The 23680-nt window shown below is 37.9% G+C and overlaps 1 protein-coding gene across 27 annotated transcripts in view; it reads right to left on the bottom strand.

The window, feature by feature from the left end:
* Positions 1 to 23355, bottom strand: part of HUWE1 (HECT, UBA and WWE domain containing E3 ubiquitin protein ligase 1) — a 172318-nt gene extending 148963 nt beyond the window's left edge. For 16 of the 27 annotated variants that reach the window (XM_077146786.1, XM_077146806.1, XM_077146803.1 and 13 more), the window contains exons 1-3: positions 23242 to 23355; positions 22945 to 23021; positions 17139 to 17272 (exon numbers count right to left, since the gene is read on the bottom strand). The gene's annotated coding sequence lies outside the window, so the exon portion shown is untranslated. Of the gene's footprint in view, positions 1 to 17138; positions 17273 to 20260; positions 20407 to 20437; positions 20513 to 20542; positions 20762 to 20815; positions 21562 to 22944; positions 23022 to 23241 lie in introns of those variants that run through there. The other 11 variants (XM_077146795.1, XM_077146790.1, XM_077146792.1 and 8 more) reach the window with 11 other exon arrangements.
* Between the last annotated feature and the right edge of the window lie 325 nt (positions 23356 to 23680).

The following is a 23680-nucleotide window of genomic DNA, read 5'->3' as shown; positions in this document are numbered from 1 at the left end:
TAGATGGCAGGGTACACATAGCACAAGATGCTGTACACTTGCATCAGGGTGGGAATAAATAAAAATCAGCAAAATTCCCACTGAAATCCTAGAAAAGTATTTATGGCAGTTGTTAAAGAATGCTAGAAAACACTAAACTCCAATATGTTACACCGCAAAGGTCTTAGCAACTCGATACTCTTGATCTTTCTAGTTTCTGAAAGTAAATTCAGGTGAGAGCTGATCATCCACCATGCCAGGAAGGGGTAAACCGAATCTTAAAACCCAGCCTACTATTCACTCCCTAATTACACGAGTACAAACATCATAATACCTGATTTGGTAAAGGGGACATCAGCTGATTTGATTGCCAGACCTCCCCAGATGGTCTAGTTTTTTTATTATTATTTATATTAATATTCACCCAACAGATATTCTGAGAACTGATTTTACTCTATTTATCATAATAACAAAAACTAACATTTATTGACACTTTATTATGCATTATCTCTAATCCTTATAACACCCTGAAGAGACAAAGATTAATCATCCCTAGTTTACTGAAGCTGAAAGTGGCCGCATACCTCGTAAACTGCAGAGCCTGGATTCAAACTCAAATGTGCTCACTCCATAAATATACAGTGCACAAAACATCTTCCTATGCATGGCATGGTCCACCCTGTCTCCAATCTCTCTATCCTTCGTTACAATAAAACATGACTTTCGGTCCCAGAAGACCGATGGTATACATTTTATTGAACACTGATAGGAAAATCAGCCTTTAATCATTCAAGACAAATCGAAAAATTATCTGCAGAAACTCTCATTTAAAATCTGAAAGCACTAGACCTCAGATAAGTGTGGTATAGTAATGAGATACTAGTGATACACTAGATATAGTAATGGTATAGTGATGTGAGAGCACCTCTCATCAGTGCTGTAATCAAGCAAAGAAAATAAAGGCAGGGATAACAAGGAAGAATCTGAAACCTCCAATAATGACTTCAGAGGTGAGAATGGTATCTGAGAATACATCCCCTACACATCACCCCCTCTAAAGTCCTGGGAAACTGCGGACCCAGGAGTTATCCTTCTGGTCATCTACTCCCAATTACTTAGAGAGATAAAGAGGCAACAGAATTAGGTAACTAAGGGCTCACCAAAGTTGTCAACTATTATACAGTTCTGCCATTAGAGAGGAAATGGCAGCAGGCCAAGGAACCCTTCTTAGCTTCACAGCAAAAAATAAAACAGCAATGCCTTAGTGCGAATTATGCAAATTGAGGAGAGAGAGAGACTCCTTGTCTATATATTTTTAACTTATGCTGTGGAATAATCCTAGACTACCCTTTAAGAGTTGTCTCCCAATCCCTTCCTTATTTGTGGCTGGATGTGATGCAAAAGATCAATTAAAATAATGACCAGTTATTCCCTATCTTATTATGTCCAGTTTCAAAATCTCAAGTGCTTTTTCAGTCTTGCCTATCTCTAATACAAAGCTAAGAAATCAGCCTTTTATACCCTCTCTATTCAAATTTTGAGAACTTGCTCACAGAAAAGCCTGCCTGTTCCTTTCTTATAGATGAATTTCACCCAGGAGAGCCACAGGTAGCAATCAGTGAGTTCAAGAAATGGTGATGAACACACAACTATGTGATGATATTGTGAGCCACTGATTGTACATCATGTATGGGATGTTTGTTTGTCAAGAATGTTTGTCTGTATGTTGAATTTTCCAATAAAATATTTTAAAAATTATCTTTTCCTTCTATATTTTGAACTAAAAAGTTTTATCTGAGGTTTTCAACTGTAGCTGTGCAAAATCACCTGTGAGACTTATTTTGAAAGAATAAAAATGTCTGGTCACACAAATATCTGATTTAGTAGATGTGAGGTGGGGAGTTTTTTTTTGCTTGATGACAGGTATATGGGGGTTCAGCAGATTGTTTTCTACTTTTTTATGTTTGAAAATTTTGATTTAAAGTATCTTAAATTAAGACTTTATTCAGATGGATTCCTCCATTCTGTCTTCCACACTGCTGTCAGAGCAATCTCTCTAAAACTCAAAATCTACCTCTACATCAAGTACAAACTCACCTAACCCAGCATCCAAGGCCTAGAGGACCCAGTTCCTGCTTATTACCTCTCTTACTTTAGTAATATCAAGCTTTTTACAACTTCCCTAACATTCAAGACTTTTGATTCTTTTACTCATACTGCTCTCTGCTAAAATGGCTGGTCCCTGCATATGCCCTACCTCAGTTTAAATGCCACCTCCTCTATGGAGCCTTTTCAGATACCCCCCAGAATAAAACTGATCACTCTGTCTTTATGCCCCACTGTACACTATAATACTCTCTATCAACACATCTTTTTTATTTATATGAGTTTCCCCACTGGAGTTCTTTCTGCATGAGTGGGACTGTGCCATTTATCTATGCATTCCTGTTGCCATTATAGGAATTGTCACTTAGCAAAATGAATGAATGAGCAGTAAATGTCTAACAAAGCTAACAATTTAGTCACATTTAACTCTCCTGGTAAAACTTTTAATTAAGGAAACCATTTTAGAAGAATCATTACATCTTCATCTTTCCATTCAACAAATAATTGTGAACACATTATATGCAGGGCATTGTGATAGGTGCTATGAGATAACCATGTGTACAGAAATATAGAAAACATGAAAAAAAATCAGGAGAAATGAAGATGAGAAAAGAAATATAAAGGCAAAAAATCACACAATTAAATTATAACTTCCAAGTGACCAAAGCAAAGCTGTAAACAAAACTAATTACAAAATCAATAGTACAAAGATGAATTCTTATATAATACAAAAATAATACCCCTGCCTTTTAAAACACTTGGATTTTTACAAATTAAGTTTGCATAAAGTAAAAGTACACCCTTAGCAAAAGTCAAACAATTAGCCCAGCTTTCGTCTTTGTGTATAGTGGTTTAGTCTAGAAAAATATATACTTGGAAATATAAAAACAAACACAACAACTGGACATTCTCCTAATGATACAAAGAAAAATAAGTGGAGAGGTATCTTTAAATTAAGGGACCACCACAAAACCCTGAAATTCTATAAAAGATTTTGCATACATGGGTAATTTTCTGGCAAGAGGGTCAACAGCTTTCATCGGCTTCTTAAAGGGATATGCAACCCAAAAAAAAAACATTAGGAACCACCACTCTACAGAATGATTGCCAAGACACCATCTGCTTAGCCACTTAAACGTTTTCATGTTTCACCCTTTCATTTCTGAAGCAAGTGTTTCCCCAAACACCACGTGATAGGCTTCTGTCAAATACAATACAGCACGAGAAACCAAGAAACAGAATTTCAACCCTTGTGCATTATTCAGCTCCAATTTGCAAGTCCCTGGATTTATTAAAGAAACGTGTATCACCTCTGAAGATCAAATCTCCTCTATATAAGGAGGGAAATTATGCGATTCTGAATAAAAACCTATATATATAGAAACAGATATATAGAGAGAAGGAGAAACCTCAGTAATTATTTATTTGCTACCATACATGTGGTCTTTTTTTTTTTTAACCATTTAAAGTTAGGGACTGAGGAATACTATTGGAAGAAAGTCAAACTGAAGTAGAGGACTGCCAGTTTGAAGTTTATGTGTACCCCAAGAAAAGCCAAGTTCTTTAATCCTCATTGAATATTGCTGCTTGGTACCTTTTTTGTTTCCATAGAGATGTGACCCACCCAATTGTGGGTGACTGACTTTTGATTAGATGGTTTCCATGGAGATGTATCTCCATCTATTCAAGGTGGGGTTGCTTACAGGAGCTTTTTAAGAGGGAATCATTTTTGAAAAAGCTTCAAAGCCAACAGAGCCCATGCAGCCAGAGACTTTGGAGATGCAGAAGGAAAATGCCCCTGGGGAAGCCTTAAGAAATGAGAAGAGAAAGCTAGCAGATGTCACCGTGTGCCTTCCCAGCTGAGAGAGAAACCCTGAACTTCATCAGCCCTTTCTTTGGAGTTTGGGTATCTTTCTCTGGATGCCTTAGTTTGGACAGTTCCACAGCCTTAGAACTGTAAATTTGCAACTTAATAAATTCTCCTTTAAAAACCCATTTCATTTCTGGTATATTGAATTCTGGCAGCTTTAGCAGACTAAAACAAGGACCAACAGCATAATGGAAAGACCTGGGAGTTAGACAGACCTGGAATTTTCCAGTTTTAGTATTTACTAGGTATATGAACTTATATAAGTTATAACCCTTTGAATCACAGTGTTACCTCTGTAAAAACAACACATTCTCTCTCACAGTATTGTGCCTGGCAAAGACTAAACCATATTACTGCTTTTAGCTCCAAATTAATCTAAGGACAGCAACCTTATGTTGGATATTCTCTCTGTCCATCCATCTATATTCTACCATAAACAAAAAAAGAGCTGATCTTTCAAACCTCTCTACACATTATCTGCATGTGAAGGAAAGCACCATACAGCATATATATAATCTCCACACTGTTAGCCTGAAGTACTGACATTAACCAAAAAGCTAAACTCTACTTTGATGACAATGAGACTGGGAGGCTGCAGTCTTAATCTCGAATTTGTTATAGTTCTCTCCAAAGGTTAAATAGTTTACTAAACAATGTGCAGGCCTAGCCACTAAAGAATCAGAGAGTTTAATAGGATCTTAAATGTTTTGAGCGGGTCACACAAATTCAGAAGAAATAGAGACAGATTCTTTTGTATGGTTGGTTTAAAACGGCAAGTATTTATAGCAACTATGAACATGGCAGCAAATTTCTTTAGTAGGATGAAAATAATTCCTCCAACTTCACAGAGCTGTTATGAGGATCAAATCAGTTCATTGATTAGAAAGCAATAAAACAAAGCCTTTAAAAAATATAGAAAGACATGTAGACAAAACCAGCTGTTTGTAAATTTAACAATACTACAGCGTGGCATTAAATGTTTGTAAATAAACCAAACAATGTGAACACTATCGCTTTAAAACATTGATTTATATCTGCAAAATGAAAGGTGCCTGCTGAAAATGAAAGAACAGTATGCAGTTACTCTAGTTCTTTACCACCAACTAACTTGGTGATCTTAAGACAATCTGGATCTCAAAAAAACATTAAATGAAAATATAAGTAAAATTTCTTGAAGCACAATCTTGCCACAGTCTAAAACAAATGTCAGGTATTAAATATGAATATCTGAATTCTTCTCAAAAACCAAAGAGCTAAAAATAACCAAGCCTGTTTCTACTTGGCACAAAGTCCATTTTTTAAAAAAATTTTTAAACAAACTACTCTTTTCAAAAAATTTACTTTTAAGCTGAGATTATCTAAGCTAGAGGAAAGTCTTTCCCAGGATGGGAAATAGGAACTATTGGCTAACCATTTGTATGCAAATAAAAGGAAGCATCTATTTCACATCATTATTTAAACATAAACAGCAAAACTATAAAAGTATCAGAAGAAAATGTAAGGAAGCATTCTTGGGATCTTGGGTGGGAAAAAAAGGTCTTTAAAAGAAAGACATGCAACTCAGAGACAATAAAAATGACAGATTTGACTATATAAAAATTCTAAATCATAAAGAGCAAACAGAGGAAAAAAATTGCAGAAGGATGGACAAAGGGTTAATATTTCTACCACACAAAGAACTCCCACATTAAGACAAATAATCCAATTGAAAGCCAAGTAAAAGGACATGAACTTGCAATTTGCAGAGGATATAAACATTTGTTTATCCTCACTACTCAAAGCTAATCAAATCACAAAATCAAAGCAAGGAGGTGGCATTTTTCACTCATCAGATTGGTTAAAATTAATATCCTCCTTTGGCAAAGGCTTAGAGAAAAGGGTCCTCACAGACACTGATGGAGCTGTTGGTTTGTTAATTCAATATAGCTTTTCTTGGCAATATGTATAAAAAATTTTAATTGGTACCACCCTTTGACCCGGAAGCAATTTTACTTCTAAGACTCAACCATGAGAAATGGTTAAATTATGGTAGATTCATACTTTAGAATGCAATACAGCCATTAAAAAGAATGGCGTTGAGCCATATGTTCTAACATGAAAATATGCTATAATACAAAAACGGATACACATGGTATACAAATGCTAAAAGGCATATGTGAATTGTTACAGATTTCTGAAGAGTGGTATGGATAAGAGGGAACTGTCATTTTCTTTGGGGGGGAAGCTAACTTTTAACTACAATACCTGTTCTGTTTGAAACTTGTTTTTTACAGCAAACATATTAGTTTTGGAATTTTAAAGGTCTGAAAAGGAAGAGAAAAAAATATGGGCTTAGAAAACACCACTTTAATTTGAAAATACTACAAACAGGAAACTTAGGCCCATCTACAGGTTTATGACATCCATATTTATGTATGAAAACAAAGAGTCATGAAAGAGCTCCAAATTGACTTCATGCTGAAAAGTAACCACCACTATTAAAAGGACATAGAAACTGAGCTTTCTTTGGAATTTTAACTTCCTCACTGACCTTTCTACTCCGTTCATGTTTCCCTTATTTTGGGGGTAATTTTCTTATATGAAGGGGAAGGGAGTCACTTCCTTCATTCAATGTTTATTTACCAAATGTCTACAGTAAGCTAGAAGCATTGTTTAAGATCACAAAACACTGAGACTTGAATGTCTGAACATAGAGAATTGGTTAAATAAATTACGAATCATGCATACAACAGAATATAAGGCAGTCACTAAAAATGCTACAGGGAGTACACAAGAAAACATGGAACAGAGGTCAATATATTAAGTGGGAACAGCATATTAAAAAATACCATTTCTATATTGGTTTTGAGAAAAGAGCTATAAATAAAAAGATATTCTGAGGACGACTGGGAATATGGGTTGGAAATTAGATAATATTAAGAAAAATAAATCCCCTAGGTGTGATAATGGTATTGTGGTATTGTAGATGTCTTTTTTCTTAGGACATGTGCTGAAAGATTTAAGTATTAAGTATTATCCTTATCTCACATATGCAGAAAAATTAAACACATGTACATGAAAATCAATTACGGCAAAATTTTAACAATTATTGGATCTAGGTGGTAGCAAACAGATGTCACTGCATTATTCTTCCAATACTTTTACGTTTGAAAACTTTTGTAATAAAAAGCTGGAGGGGGTGGTAATGACCTACATTTTTAAAAAGTGTTTCCATAAAAATGTTTATGCTACAAATGGCACAGAAGCCTAGGAAGAACATATTATATACCAAAATGTTAATAGTATTTATCTCGGGATGGTGAGATTTCAGGGGATTTGGGGACTTATCTTTATTTTTCAACAGTAAGCATGTATACTTCTATAATCGTGAAGAATGAAACTTAAAAATACAGTTAGGTAAGTGTTTTTAAACAAGTGTTACAATAAAAAGAGCAAATAACTTGGAAAAAGTCCCATTCCTAAAACATTCTTACTAAATGAGTTTATACATTCTAATGTATAAACTTTAAACTGTTACTCAAGTTTAAACTTGTTACTCAAGTAATAATAGATTTTTGAGTCAATGTTGCATGGTTTGGGCATTTACTTACATGACTAATTTAGTCCATTCTCATAGTATAAAAACCCAAGCAATTCATGATAATGACTGCAGGGGGAGGGAGATATTGGGTACTAAAAGGTATTTCCCCTTTATACCCCCCCCCCACCAAAGACTTGAGGAAAAAACAAAAGTAAAAAATTATCAGTTCATGGGTGAGAGGGTAAGGAAAGGGGTTTTGTTGTATTATTCTTTGTACTTTTCAGTATACTTTTATTTCTCAGAAAGAGAAATGTAAAATTACATAAAAAGCTAAAGTTCCCTTTGATCACTGCCCCCAAATAAACACCAGTTTGCTCTATTTTTTTAAATATAAATGGTATCATATATGTACTGTTTTGCAACCCACCAAAACTACCTCCAAAACAGCTGTATTAATTTATAGTAGTTGTGGGTAGTATACTTTTGTCATGACTTAGTATTATCAAATTATTTTTTGCTAATCTAATAGCAATGGTGTTAATTTGTATTTCTGATTCTTAGTTTGGGAATCATTTTTTGTTATCAGACATTTTTAGTTGCTATTTTGGAAAAAAAGCCTGTCTCTAAATTTTTGACTGGATGGTCCTTTTCTCATTCTTTAAATGTTACTCTTAACAGTAAAATGGGAACACACCAAAATGTTAATGGTGAAAGGATATGACAATAAAATTTGTGATAATAATCCTTTTAGATAAAAATATTACCTTCAAGAGTACTCTACTACAGGAATACAAAACACCCTCAAGGAACTCATAAAATCTAGCTTAAAGAACTAAACACATCTAAAGTACAAGTCTGGTGAGGAAATACGGTTGAGGCTTTGATTCATTTGGGATACACACTAATTCATTTGTATTAACATTTTTGAGTTTATGATGTACTTTTCATGTATCTTGCTTAATGCTAACAAAATTGCTGACAGTCAAACATCCTCCTGTTTACTCATCTATTATTGCACTGATTCCTTTGTGATTTACAAAGCTAACTTTCCTACTATACTATGATGTCCTCCATTCTCCAGTAGCTTATCCTTATGTTTCCAGTATCTGACAGTAATGAGTATACTCTCAATAAATATTTGTTGAAAGAATGAGGTATCACCCCCATTTAAAAAATAAATAAACTAGCTATTAAGCATTTATTTTACATAAATTACAATGGCCTTATCTTTGACTGGTACTCTATAATTTAAACATTTAAAAATACATCATCTCACTTTATTGCCCACAGCAATCTTTGAAGTAGGTTTTTTTATTACCATTTTGTGGATGCAAGAATGGAAACTTACCAATATACCCTATGCCCATTCAACTCCTAGTATTTTGAAGTACAGGTATCTCTTTACATATATGATTAATCACTAACCGAATATAGGAACCTCCTTAAACATTTGGGGGGCAGGGAGGAAAGAAGGCTTAAAGCAACAAGACAGAGGAGACTGAAGAACCAGGTGTAAGTCTACCTAAAGACCATCAACAGGTATCACAGCGTCAATCACATGTGCCACTATGAAATCCAACCTTGGCACAAAGTTTTTCTTGATATTACCTTGTGTTCATAGAAGATAACTGCAGGCTTTCTCATATATCAGCAGTCTCAAGAATGGGGAAAGCAGAGTTAAGGAGGGTTTTGAAAAACAATAGGCTTATGATACGTGGACAGGAACAGGAGAAGAAATGATGACACAAAGGAAAAGGCCAAGGAACTTGAAACATGATGTCATTTACATAACTGCTTCTTCCTTAACTGGACTGTGGGTTTCTTAAGGGCAGAAACCAGGTCTCATTCATTTTATGTTCCCAGTTCCTTGCACTTAGAAATACTCAGTAAATGCTTGTTGAAGTAAATAAGAGGTAAGACATTAGAGAGAAAAGGAAGATATCATAGTATTAACAAAACATAAGCAATGATTCCAGCGTACTGAGCACTTACTATGTGCCAGGCATTGTACTAACCTAAGTACCTTAGATAATATATAAAATGATAAAGGGGATATTTACCTCTTTTACAGATTCACTATTTATGGTACTATACAAATATGGTAATGGTGGCGATACTGACGACTATTAGGAAGACTCTGGGTTACAGCAGAATCTTGAACAGTAGAGGGCTATGTAGATAGATGAAGGGAGACCAAGCCAACCAATGTGATGCATTTCACCATAGAACTGGCTAAGACCCTTCAGAGGGCATGAATGTGCTTGGTAAAATGAAAACTACCCTTGTGGAACATTCAGGTATCACTGGCCAGAGTCTTAGCTCCCCAAAGACCAAAGAACGAACCTCATCACTCCCCACCACTAACGACCCCATAGAGCCCTAAAGAGCTTTACTAACTGGCCACCACTTTATCCTGAATGCCCACCTCTGAGATGCTAGAGGGGTTAAGTAAAATATTTTATTAAATAAGTTACTATCTATGGAGTACTTACATTTTCTCAATCTCAATAATCCCATCTGAAGAAGATCATTTTCTCCAGATGAGGCAAGTGACAGGTTAGGTAAATCTGTCCAAAGTGACATAACTAATAAGCAACCAGTTCCTAAATCCAGAACTGCCTGGCTCTGAAGGCCATGCTTGTTCTACTACATCAAGGCTTCTCAAGTCTTTCCACCTAAATCCACGTTGAAAGTAGGGAAGCATAAAGAGACAGACAGATGGAGGTTAAGTGGAAAGAGAAACAGAGGATTTGGTAGGAAGCTCAAAATTGCCCATGACCAAGAGGAAATTTCTTGAGACCTCACCTTTTATCTTAATTTCATTATTGATACCCAGACTGGGGAAGAAATGCACAAGAATGAGCTAAAACATCTTGACATATCAGAAAGCAAGGAGGCTATCAAAGATATACTAGGGTCACACCAAGAACAATCAGAAGCCACTTTTAAGAGATTACACTGGCCAAAGGGGGCACACAATTTGAACTTCATTAAGGGTCAGAACTACAATGGACTAAAACCCATTACATTCTTTAAAAACTTTTTTAGTGTACAATATAACATATATTCAAAGCAAAGAAAGAAAAAAGCAATAGTTTTTAAAGCATTCTTCAACAAGTAATTGCAGGACAGATCTCAGAGTCTGTCATGGGCTACCATACCATCGTCTCAGATTTTTCCTTCTAGCTGCTCCAGAACATAGGAGGCTAGAAGGAATAAATATTTTTTTTATCATCACAATCAACTTTTTGTGAAAAATAACATATATACAAAAAAGCAATAAATTTCAAAGCACAGCACAACCGTTAGTTGGAGAACAAATTTCAGAGTTTGGTATGGGTTACAACTCCACAATTTCAGGTTTTTACTTCTAACTGCTCTAAGATACTGGGGACTAAAAGAAATATCAACTTAATGATTTAGCAATCATATTTGTTTGTTAAACCTTACCTTCTCTGTATAACTCCATCATCACCTTTGGATCTTTCTATCCCACTCTTTAGGGACGTTAAGGCTATGGCCATTGTAACTTTTTCACCTTGGAAGGGGCTGTCAGTAATATGGGGTAGGGAGATGGAACCAGCTGATGTTCTGGAGAGGCTGGGCCTTTTGGGTTTCAGGATTATCTGGACCAGGGACCCATCTGGAGGTTGTAGGAAATCCATTACATTTTAAAAGCATGAGTTCACAGTAACAGATGTATAAAAAAGGTAACCTTTTGAGGATGACAAGGAACTAATTCATTATCTTGAAAACTAAAAACGAGACAAAAATAATCAAGTATTACCTATAAAAACTTCATCACTGAGTAACCAAATAAAGCATAAAGGGAAATATCTCTTTATAAAATTATTCCAGCTACTATATGAAAACAAAATAGTAGAATTAGAACACCACCATTCAGGAACATCCAATAAAGGACTGAGTGTTGAGCTGCATGCTATTAACATGAAAAAAAAAATCCAAGTCATCACAACATAATAAATGCTGTGAATGAACATACCACCACTAATGTTCTTACCAAAAGAAATGAACTTGAATTTTATCCAGGCCCTGGATGAAGCTGCTTATTTACAGGAAAGAGAGGAACTCTCGAGTATGCAATCACCAAAATATGAAACTATAGGTCAAACAACCTATTCAACAGATAGAAGGAAAAGGAAAGGAGGGGAGGAAAGCTGTAGAGATTTAAGTTGCAAAAGATGAACAAAGTAATGATAATGCACACTTGCGTGATAAAACCATAAAGGAATTCAAAGTGATTACTTTAAAGTCAGAATAGTAAATGCTTTCCAGAGGGAAGGTGCTGTGATTGGGGTGGGGCACATGGATGGGCTTCTAGGGTGACAGGTAAGGTTCTACTTCTTGATTTTAATTAAAGTGTTTGCCTTAAAATAATGTATTAAACGGATAAATTTGTTCTGGGGTGGTTTTCCATATCTGTATTCCATTTTACAACACAAGGAAATATCTAGTGACATTGAAACTGTATTCTAAATATTCAAAAAAATAATCATGGTGATGAATATACAACTATGTGATGATATTGTGAGCCACTGATTGTACACCATGTGTAGAATGTTTATATGTCAAGAACGTTTGTATGTTTGTTTAAGGTTTACAATAAAAATAATTTTAAAAAATTGCATTCTAGTTCATAATTGTTTTAATTTGGAAATGTTTTAAATGATCATTATTCTTTAATTTTGCCTCCAAAAGTATCAAGCAAAATTGACATTCCAAGGAAGATAGGCCTGGTGTAATTCCCTGTGGCTCTGAGCAAAGTGGCACATGACCGCACACTGTCAGGGGCCACAGATACTAAGGCCACCTCTGTCTACTACCCATTAAAGGTGCACAACATTATGTTATTAGCAGCCAGTGATTTTACTGCCTCTATCACCCTTTGGCATCTCTGCAAATCTTTGCCAATCCTTGCTATTATCAAGAAAGGACTATGAGAAAAACAAGGGAAAGTTCAATTTAAAACCAGAAATTCCCAAACCCCAAGCTTTTCAAATTACCCTTTAGGTCACCTTTATCTAAAATTGCTCCTTTCCTTCCACTACCACAACTTAATCTCGTTTGGCCCTATAATATAATATGTCATATTTCATTTTTCTATCTTTCCAGATTTATATTCTACATTTTTTATACCGATAATGACCAAACTGGGCTCTGAATGGAAAGTCAACTCAGCCTTCAAGAGCCATCTCAAACTACCATAAAACCTTCCCTGATTCTTCCACTTGAATGAACTCTCTTTTCCTCAGGGCATTCATTCCCAGCAATTTTTAGCTCTTTCATGGTGTTTATCCTATTTACCCTATACTAGAGGTATCTCTATGCTCACCTAATCTCCTGAATTAGAAGTGTTCTTTAATTTTTTTTACACTTTGATCTACTTACTTGAAAAGCTAACATGATTCAAAATTCAAATTTTGGAAAGATATGAGTAAAAAATCTGCTTGCCCCATCACCACCAAAAGCCATAACTGTTACCAGTGACGGCTTCTAAAAGGTAGGTTCCATGGTCTTGCAACTTTGTATCTCCACCCTTGCAAAGCATCTTATGTATAGGTTGGAACCCAAATGTTCCCTAAATTAATTTAAAGAAAAAGTCTAAGACGCCCTCAAAATTGCTAAAGGGAATGTAAAATGGTACAGCCACTTTGGAGAACAGTTTGGCAGCTCCTCAAAAAGTTTAACATAGAGTTAGCATGACCCTATAATTTCACTTTGTAAGTATACATATCTGAGAGAAATGAAAATAAATCTCCACACAAAAAACTGTCACAAATGTTTGCCACAACATTTATAATAGTGAAAAAAAAAAAGTGGAAACAACCCAAATGTACTTCAACTGATTAATGGATAAATGTGGTATGTATTCACAGAATGGAATATTTTTCAGCCATAAGGAATGAAGTATTGATACATGCTACAACATGGAACCTAGAAAACATTAAGTGAAAGAAGTAGATCAGAAAAGACCACATATTATATGATTTCATGTATATGAAATGCCCAGATAGGCAAAATCTATAGAGACAACGTAGATTAGTGGTTGCCAAGCACTGAGGGGGAGAGGGGGGTGGGGTGATGGTGGTGGTGAGGAAGGACATTCTAAAAATGTGGTAGTGGTTGTACAACTCTGTGAACATAATAAAAACCACTGAAAGAATAAATTATATGGTATGTGATTATCTCAATAAAGCTGTTGTAGAAAGTCTAAGATATCCCATTTAAGCCAAGATACACTTTAAAATAAAGCAAAGACTGGGTGGGGCACAATAATTTGCATTTCTGATAAGTTTCCAGGTGATGCTGATACTGCTGATCTGTGGACTACAATTCGAGAAACACTGAAAGAGAGGATATTTCAAAATTGCTTCTTGCTGAAGGTACTGCTGAACAGCAGCACCACACTCTTTGTTCTATACCACTGGTTCTCAAAATGTAGTCCCTGACCACCATCATCAGTATCACCTGGGAACTTGTTGGGAATGCAAATTATCAGTACCCCCCTTCCAAGGAATAGAAACTTTGGGAGTGGAGACCAGCAACTGGTATTTTTAAAAGCCCTCTAGATGATTCTGATGTTTGCTAAAGTTTCTGAATCACCTTCTAAGCACTTAACATGCATAAACTCAGCAAATACCAAGAGAAATATGCCTTACTATAAAGATAGATAAATAAGAAAACTGTAGCAAATAATGTAACCATCAAAGCAACTTTCCAAAATCTCTTCTAAGCAGACACCAAATACAATATACCCAAGATTATCTGCTCTCTAATGAAAGGACTTAAACCTGAGTTGTGCTAAAGGTAGTACATAAATGCATGGTACTATGTCAAATTTACCAATCTTTTAAATCTAAGTGATCATAGTAAAAGGTAATTTCAGAATAATTTGCATCTTCCTACTCCTACTTCCTTTTAGTCACCATTTAATGATTACTGAAAAAGGAAAAACTGCTTTCTTCCAGTATCTCAGAACTGTAGAATCAAAATCTTGGGATTGAAGATCTAACATACAGCTAACCCAACATCCATTAATCCAATCAGCAGTCCAAACTGAATCTGATCCACAATGCCAATCTCCATTTAATGATACATTCGTATGAAGGTAAAACAAATCTCAACTTTCTGTAAAATCATTCTGGGGATTAATCTGACTGTCGCTATTGTAATTTTTAAAACCAAATCAGTAACAAAAATTTTTAAGGCATCTGAAAGCTGAAAATGCTCAGGTTTTAACAGCCCAAACAAAACCTACAGTTGTTTTACATAGAGAACAACCACTCCTTCATTATCTGAAAGCATTTCTATAACACAGACCAAGCTGGTCAACAAGTACATCAAGTTTTAGCAACTCGACCGCTATGACACATCAAATGAGAGGACTTCCAAAGAATCCTGAGCTGAATTATCCTTGACACTAATACATAAACATATGGTAACCAGTCATTGAGGAAACAAGTCAGAGAACAATTCAGCAAAACACTGAGAGCCCAAGAGCTTGTGACTATCAACCTTATAAATGGTGAGATCATGATAAAGCAGCCTGATATGGTCACAGCCACACACCAGGTTTCAACAACTTTACCTGCAGGAGAAATAACATGGAATGTAAATGCTAAATATTTTCAAAGCAACCCAAGCTTGACATTTCAATAATACTTGGACCCATGGCTGAAAACACACACAAAAGGAAAAAATACAGTGTTTCCATTGTCAAGTTGCAACTCTAAAGATTTTGTGCAAACAATTCAAATATTGTAATACCTACTGTGTGCAAAGCTCTGTACCAATTATCTACAGTTATGCTACTTTCACAAACTCAGGATTAGAAGGTTTAAGTAACCTAACGTAACCTTTCTAACTTCAAATAACTTAGGAAAGGGGTAAACACCTATATCTTCGGTGCTAAAACACACAAAATGAGCTCGAACATTTTTTATCAAATGCATGGACTTCACTGCAATTGTTCACCACTTCCCCCAATCACTTTAAGACTTAGTAAATTTTCAACTAACAATTTGATTTCTCCATCAATGAACAATGAATCAAAAGGCCTGAACTCACGATATACAGGATTGGTGATTCACAATCATATTTCATGCAAATCCTCAAAAACCTTCGGCAGTGACCTTTCTGCCTTTCAACTTGGGATTACTCTCATCTTAAAGGTAGGCACAAGTGACCTTGCCCTGTTCCCCCTTGGCTGCTATGAAAATATCTGCCTTTGTGTCTAAGTAAAAGAATGGCTGGAGTCTAACTTACTCGATTTCCATCTGAGGAATTACAGGTGGAAGGGACATACAACAGACCCCAAGATGGTCAATGATACACAAGGAAAGAAATAAGCAGACCAAAGGTCTTTATGCTAGGGGACATCATTTCCAGGATAAGTAAAATGAAAAATATATGGCTGAATATAATAGCTGAAAATCAGGATGTTAAATTAAATAGAAGCTCTCAAAAACTGTGTTTTAGTACCGCAATTTTAAGAGCTATTACAGCCAGAGTAACTTATCACTAAGTTATAATAGCTTAGATATTATGGGTCAGAGCAGCTGATACAAATGTCAAAAGAATAAAAAAGTAACACTATAAGAAAGTATAAAAATAACCATCAAAGGCAACTGAAAACATGTATGAAAAAACCCCAGGAGCACAATCAGGTCATTATTTAGGAAACATTAGTTTCTTTTACCAGGAGGTCTACTTTTCATGTGGAGCAATAAGCTAGGCCAAGACATGGAACTGAAATCAGATATCAATTAAATCATGCTTTGCCACAGGAAAAGGAATCCATGACTAGTTATTTGGGGATAGTGCCTAGGCCAGCAACTGGGATACAGGAGATTATTTACATTATTTCGTTATAATGGAGTTCTCCAGAGTCTTAGCAAGAATGGGTTACACACAACCACTAAAACATAATCACCAAATGTGGAGGAAATTCTATAGGACAATTTCCCTCACAAATAAATCGGAAGAAAAAAAGTAAAAGAGAAGGAACCCACAGATTAAAGTAGATTTAAGAGATACAGTGACCATTTGTGATAAAATGACCAACTTTGGACCCTGATTCAAACAAACTAAAAAAAAATTGAGAAAATCAGGGAGATTTGCACACCAACTTCATATGTGATGAAATTTAAAAATTTTAGTTGTGATAATACTACTGAGATTATGTTTAGGGAGTCCTTATCTTTTTGAGATACAAATAAATGTTACAAATAAAAGTATTATGACCTCATGGATTTATTTCAAAATAATCAGGGAGTGGGTACAAGTATAGATGAAACAAAATGGTCATGACTTGATAACTATTAAGGCTGAATGATGGGTACACTATTCCATTTTTGTATGTTTGAACATTTTCATAACTCTTAAAAAAAGAAATGGTTAGATTATTTAGTTTTTCAATGTTGCTTAGAGTGATTTTAAAAACATGTACAGACAGAATTCAATTAAATGGTTCCCTCTGATACAGTAATGAGGTCCACTTAAAAGCAATAAGCAACCAGTGCTACATCAAATTCATACAATGGAATAAACCAAAGTAGCTCAATCACAGAATGGAAATATACAGCCTTATCATCTCCACTGTAGAAAATAAAAAACAAAAACTACCCTACCCACAAAACTAACCTAGAATCACAACCAATCATACTCATCCTGGTGGGAAAGGCCAAATCACTGCTCCAACAGCTTTCCGAACCTTCCTGACCAAGTTGGTCTGCTGGTTCCTCTGGAGCACTAACTCACTCAGACTAGTGTAGTACCTACCAAAAAAAAAAAAAAAAAAAAAGACAGGGGAGAGATAATATACACATTTATTAAGTGGTGGGGAAGTTAACCATTATATCAATGTTCAAACATAATCACAGTTATTTCTGAAACAATAGCCCTTTGACATATCAATTTGCATTTTTTAGGACCTGCTTTGAGCAGTAAATAATTTAGAACTAAGAGCTCTAATACTTCTAATCTAAAACAGTCAAATACCCCTAAAACTCAGTTCTCAACCTAGAGAAATGTATTTATTTTAGACAATTCTATAACATCACTGTAAACTGATAATAAGTAAATTTTTAATGTTTATTATTTTTGTAAAGCACTCGCACAAATAAAAACTCTTCACCTTCATACAAGTTTTTTGGCCATTACCCGGAGACTAAAGATAAAAACATACTGCAAACTCAGTTTGAACTACACCACTGAATCTTAGATGAAGTTTTTAATTAGTATCACCAATCATAGATAAAAATTTTTAAGACACAACTAGATTATTTCTCATTCCCAGATCTATCCTATTTCTGAATGACAAGAGTCAAATTGAGGTTTAGTCAATTTCTGTTTACAGCTTGAACTACTGTAAAAAGGCACAAGGCAAAATCTCAAAACAGAAAGTGATCTCCTGTCCTCCAATGGAAATGGGGGAAATTCTACTACTCCATAGAACTTTAAACTAAATAAAGCAAACCCTGCAGCTTATAACTAGAGTCCACACATAGTTATCAATAGTAAATTTTTAATCCTAGGTAAATTTTGTTCCACCTACTTCATAATCCATCACCAGACAGGTAATTAGAAAAAAAAGCACTCATTTCGATAAAAATACTAACAATAAAGAAAACAATCTCTAAATTGATGAATTGAGTACAATCATTTGTATTTAATAAGTATGTTAGAAAACACAGAAGAGCAAAACCACTACAGGAAATGTGTATTTAGAAACTGACAATAATTCACTTTGGAAAAAAAGCTTGGTATTTCAAACAACTTTTCTAAACTGTCTCTCAGATTATTCATTCAGGTAAGATGTGCCAAATAGAACCCCACAATAATCTGAGGGACCAAAGAAAGGAGGTGGGATAAAAGCAGTATGAGTACTTGGAAAGTGACAGAAGTACCCTTTTCTACTGTGAAATGCATGGCACCAAATTTTATTACTTTGTAGAGAGAATGACAGGGCAGAGTGCCTTTGAAGGAGTGGCAGAGAATAGACAAGGGATGAGGAGGCACCACTTTGAAGAGGCAGAACATCTAGGTGTGGTTCTTGACAGGAACATTATGGCTGGTGATCAATCCAGGGTAGTGATTTTGCACTTAAATTCCTAGATCAGTAGAAGGTAACATAGAGTGGGAATCACATCCAAATATCATAAAATATTGGAGTGTTTGACCTATGGGCAGGGGAAAAAATTACAAAAACAAAAGGACTGGCCTAGAAATGTACTAAAAATGTACAGTTAAAGGAACAAAAATCACTTGTTCTTTCTCAGGTCATAAAACTACTATGTATGTACACAGGTGCCACTGTCAGCACAATCTTACACCAAAAACACCCTACAACTTAGAGCTTGCCTACCACAAACAAGATGCCTTACCAATTTTCTCCAACAATGACCTTTTAATATAGGCACTACTGTCCCCATTATACAGACGAAGAAACTGAAGATCTGAAAAGTAATTTGCCCAAGATCACAAAGTTTGATTTGAACCCAAAGCATACAATCATTCCACTATTCCAGGCTGCTTCCCATGACTGGGGAATGTTAGTGTCTCCTAAATTTATGCAGCATTGGGGCTAAATGCTGAACATTTCATCTACAAAGCAAACAAAGGATAGGGAATTATATAAATGGGGGTAGTCACATAATGGCGAATGGTCGAAGAGAAATAATACAGAACAGTGCAATGTTTGAGGGGCAGAGGATAATCTATCAGTGCTATTTAATTCCTAGTACATGGAAAGAGAAAATCTACATGGAACTGGACAAGAGAGTATCTTCTCTCTAAGGGATTTGGCTCATGGAAAAACTAGTACGGGAGGGGGGGTAAAGGTGGGGGATAGAAGGATTAAGAAGTGAGACACATGTAAGAGACAGTTTGCAGTAAAGATAGAGGTCCACAGACCAAAAGGTTGCTGGAACCCAGAACAAGGCAGGGAAAAGGAGCAGTTTCCGGGGGTTGCACGGCAGTGATGGAGGAAACAGGATGGTGAGGGAAAGAAAGTTGGTTCGTTGGAGGATTATCCTCCACGGCTTTTTTGTTTATTTGAGGGAGAGAAGCTATGAGGAGGGGGCAGCTAATGGCCACGAAAAAGCCGGGAACACTGCACTCCTCCAACTACCGACCCCACTAACTGTTTCGCGGTGGTCTACCGACGTGCAGAGTTGGAGAAATCAGTGCCCTGTGCCTGTAGGGTCATATAAGCGTGAAGACCTGAGGAAATGGAAGGTTACTGTGGCCTCATCCACAAAGATGGAGTAAATACAGTGAAAGGGATAGGGTCTATTTAACGCGTGCGCCAAGGGAAGCAATGGAAAAGGGGGACGGGAAGTGCTAGGGGGCTTAGGCTACACTATGCTTTAGAACTGGGGAGCAAGTGACAGGAAAAAGCTCTGGCTACCCTAAGTATGAGCCTCAACTATCCATGTAGATAAGGAAGTTCCAGCGGGGCGATGAAATTAGGGGAGAAAAGGAAGGAGTACGTCAGAACTTGACCCTAAACCTTAGCTCTAAGAAGACGTGAGGCGGGGGACTAAAACCCACCTCAAGAAAAACTAAGTGATTCATCCGGGCTGCTGCAGGAGCAAAGAACCGAGGCAGGCCCTCAAAATGCAGCCAACGTTGGTTGGTTCCCTCTCCCCCACCGTCAAACCTAACAACCCTCAACCTTACTCCCTAACAACTCCAGACTCCCCCTCTCCACCCCACCCTTCCCAACCCGCGCCCACAGCGGTGGTGACCAGTGAGATATTGACCGATCGGTGGAGCAAAAAGGCCAGCCCACTCGCGGATAAGGCTGGAGAAATGGTGTCCTCTCAATCAGTCAGAGACAGGGCGATGTTCGGCTCAGGTCCGGTTTACCGGCGCCTTGGCAATCGTCACCTCTTTAATGTCTGGTACCCCAGAAACGTCACAAACGCGGATAGGCACACCTCAGCCCCGGATTCTGGCCGGACAGACATCAGCCTCCGCCGCCATCTTAGCAGGAGGACCGACCCTAGTCACTGTCCACCGCCCCCCCCCAACTCGCGAGGTACCTTCGCCACCGCCAACAGATCCCACGAGGACGTAACGCCGCTACCGCGAGAACTCACCGGCTAAGAACAGCACAAGCCAGAGACGTTGCCGCCTCCGCGGCTGCTGCAATCCGGAACAGAACCGTCGCCGCCTCCGCGCAATCCCGCGAGAACCCCTACCGGACGCGAAAAGCCGGAGCCCAGCCCTTCCCAAACCCCTCCTCCCATCAACGCCGAACTCGCTACCGCTCCGCTCTCACCCTACGCAAAGCTAAAAGCAAATTGACGCACAACCTCACGGATCACGGAGGGGGCGGAGCCAACTGCCGCTGCCGGCTCCCGCAAGCGCCGTGAGAACTATCGCGATATTACGTTTTAGCCTCTGCGAGACCTTTGAATTCACCGCAGGATGCCGCCCGCGCCTCGCCTTTAGGAAGACTAGAGATCTCGCGAGACCTACTGCACACCACACTCGTAAAAAAGGAGAGAGGCGGAGTTTCATGAAAATGACTGGGAGTTTTTCGGAAGGGAGGAACCTCCCGTCCTGCAGGGATCTCGCCTACCACGAGGTTTCCGACCCACTGCGGAGCTGGTTGCCAAACCTCGCGATGACACAGCTCAGCGCCAAATCTCGGCCATGTCCTGAAAACTGCCTCCGCCCCCGATGTAGGTGTCTAGAGCCTAGTGCTAGAGGAAATTTTAAAAAGTCAACCTGTTTATTCTCACACTTCCGGGCAAGGCTGAAATAATTAGCCAAACTCCATTCTGGAAGGGGAGTAATGGGTTCCCCATTGTTACCTGCCTGCAGGAATCACTTATCCTGGACTAACACATAAAAGATGTTCAATCTCACAATAAGCATGCAAATGCAAATGAAAACAATGACATAACATTTTTCCCATTAGTTGGGGAAAAAAATTAAAAGACCGATCATATCCAGACTCCTCTCGCCGCACTGCAGGCTAACCTGAATCCATCTTAATCTAACTATAGGTTCGTAGTGTTAGTTCTATAGCTCCAAAGCCACCAATTTTAACTCCTGAAGCTTTGCCTTGGCATAACCAAAAGACCCAATAAACTGGTTTTCTCCAAACAAAGGAGTCTGCCTTCAAAGGAAAATTCAAGCTTCCAGGGCGGGTGGGGGGGGGGCGCGGGGGGAGTGAGTGCTTGAAGCTTTTAATATGGCAGTTTTTCCACGTCTAGCCAACAATGTTTCTCCAATAAATCTTGGGATCCAATCTGGTTCGATTTGTGGGCTTTTCTATTCTAGGGCATTGTTTTGTCAATTCTAATTTAAATATTGTTCCTTTAGAGTACATTTTAATAACTGGTAGTACAAATACCTCCATCTTTACTTATCTTTTAAAATTTTTTTCTGTATTCTTAGCCATTTTTTTTCCGGATGAACTTTAGAATCATATTAAGTTCCCAAAACTTGGTATATTTATTAAAAATGCATCAATTGTGTAAATCAACGCAGGAAAAATGAACAGCAATATAAAGCTGAGCCTTCTTATTATCCAGAAGCATGTTATCTTTCTCCATTTATGCAAACGTTCTTTTATTATATTTCTCAATAAAGTTTTGTAGTTTGCGTCCATGTATATTTATTCATTTTTCTTACTAATGCGAATGGGAAGTTTTTAAGTGCTGAATTTTCGAAATGCTTATTGCTTATAGACTATTGAGATTTGCCTATTTTTGTCATCGGACAAATAAAAATACGTTCAATTTCACTAGCAACCTGAGAAATTCAAATGCAAACGATATACCACTTTTTGCTCTTTAAATTTGTCAAATTTACAAACATTGTTAATATTTCGTGTTGGCACAGACATAGAGAAATGGGTACTCCACATAATATTGGGGACTGTAAATTAGTATAGCCTTTTGGGAAGACAATTTGGACAAATCTATCAAAACCCAAAACGCATATACACTTTGACCCACTGACTGATCTTTTAAGTATTTCTCCTACAGGAATACTCATACATGTGCATAAAACATACATGTATACAAACCCATTCATTAGCATTGCTTGTAATATCCACCCCCCCAGAGAAAAGGGAAACAAGCTAATGTGCATCAATCGGGAAATGGTTAAATTGTAGTACAATCACACAATGCATCTGTTTAAAAACTGAGATAAATTTAGATTTCCTGATATAGGAAATCCACAAGACATATTGTTAAGTTTTTAAAAGCAATTAGCCGAAATGAATGTATGTCTGTATAGTACCATTTAGATACCAAAACATATATATATATATATACAACGTCTAGTAGTTAACCGTGAAATCTCCCTGCCTGCCTGCCCGACCCTCCCCTCCGAGGGGGCCTCCCTCGAACCCGTGAAGAGAAACGTCGAAGGCCCGGCCTCTACTTTCTATTTAGAGCCACTTGGCCACAGCTAAAACCCGTACCTCGCATCCCCGCTGACGGCCGCTGGCCCGGTTGCCCCGGAGGATGTGGCTAGCTCTCCACTGGCGCTGGCCGAGGCCTGGGGGAGGAGGGAGGAGGGAGGAGGGAGGCGGAAAGGGGGAGGAGGCGGGGTTGAGGGAGGGTTGAGGCAGGCCGCCCGGCCCCTTCACCAGCCTCTACCTCAGCCTCCCCAAGGCCGCCGCCTCCGCTAAGGGTCCCGTGAGAACCCCCCACCCGCGGGCAGCCGAGTAGGGCCACGCGAGCAGAGGCTGCCCCACGCTCAGGAGGTGGACGCTCACCTCGGTGGTAATGGCTCCGCGGGGCCCGCAGGAGAGTGACGGGTAGACAGCCCTACTCCAGCTCTGCTCGGCTCTCTCGCTCTCTATCGAAAACCTCCGCCTCCGGCCCTCTGCTCACTCGAACTGAAGCTCCACCTCCTACCCTAGAAGCCCCGCCCCTGGCCCTTGGGAGGGCGCCCTCAGAAGCCAGGTTCTTTACAGGGGATCGCGCCTGAGCCATTCAGAACCTAGCAATCCCAACCTTAGAGGATGGTAGTGTCGCCAAGGAGTTGGATTTTGATTCCCGGCACGATGGAAGCCGTTGCAGGGTGACGTGATTTGATTTGATTTACGTTAAAAAATTAGCGATCTCTCCATTTGTCTTTTGAAGAATGGATGGTGGGGGGCAAAAGGGCAAGTGAGTACAAGGTATGGAGGGCAGGGCATGATAGGGGCGCCG

This window comes from Tamandua tetradactyla, chromosome X (assembly GCF_023851605.1).
Source record: "Tamandua tetradactyla isolate mTamTet1 chromosome X, mTamTet1.pri, whole genome shotgun sequence".
Taxonomy (NCBI): Eukaryota; Metazoa; Chordata; class Mammalia; order Pilosa; family Myrmecophagidae; genus Tamandua; species Tamandua tetradactyla.
Note: the sequence above shows the minus strand (reverse complement) of the source record. Positions and strands in the feature narration are given on the sequence as shown.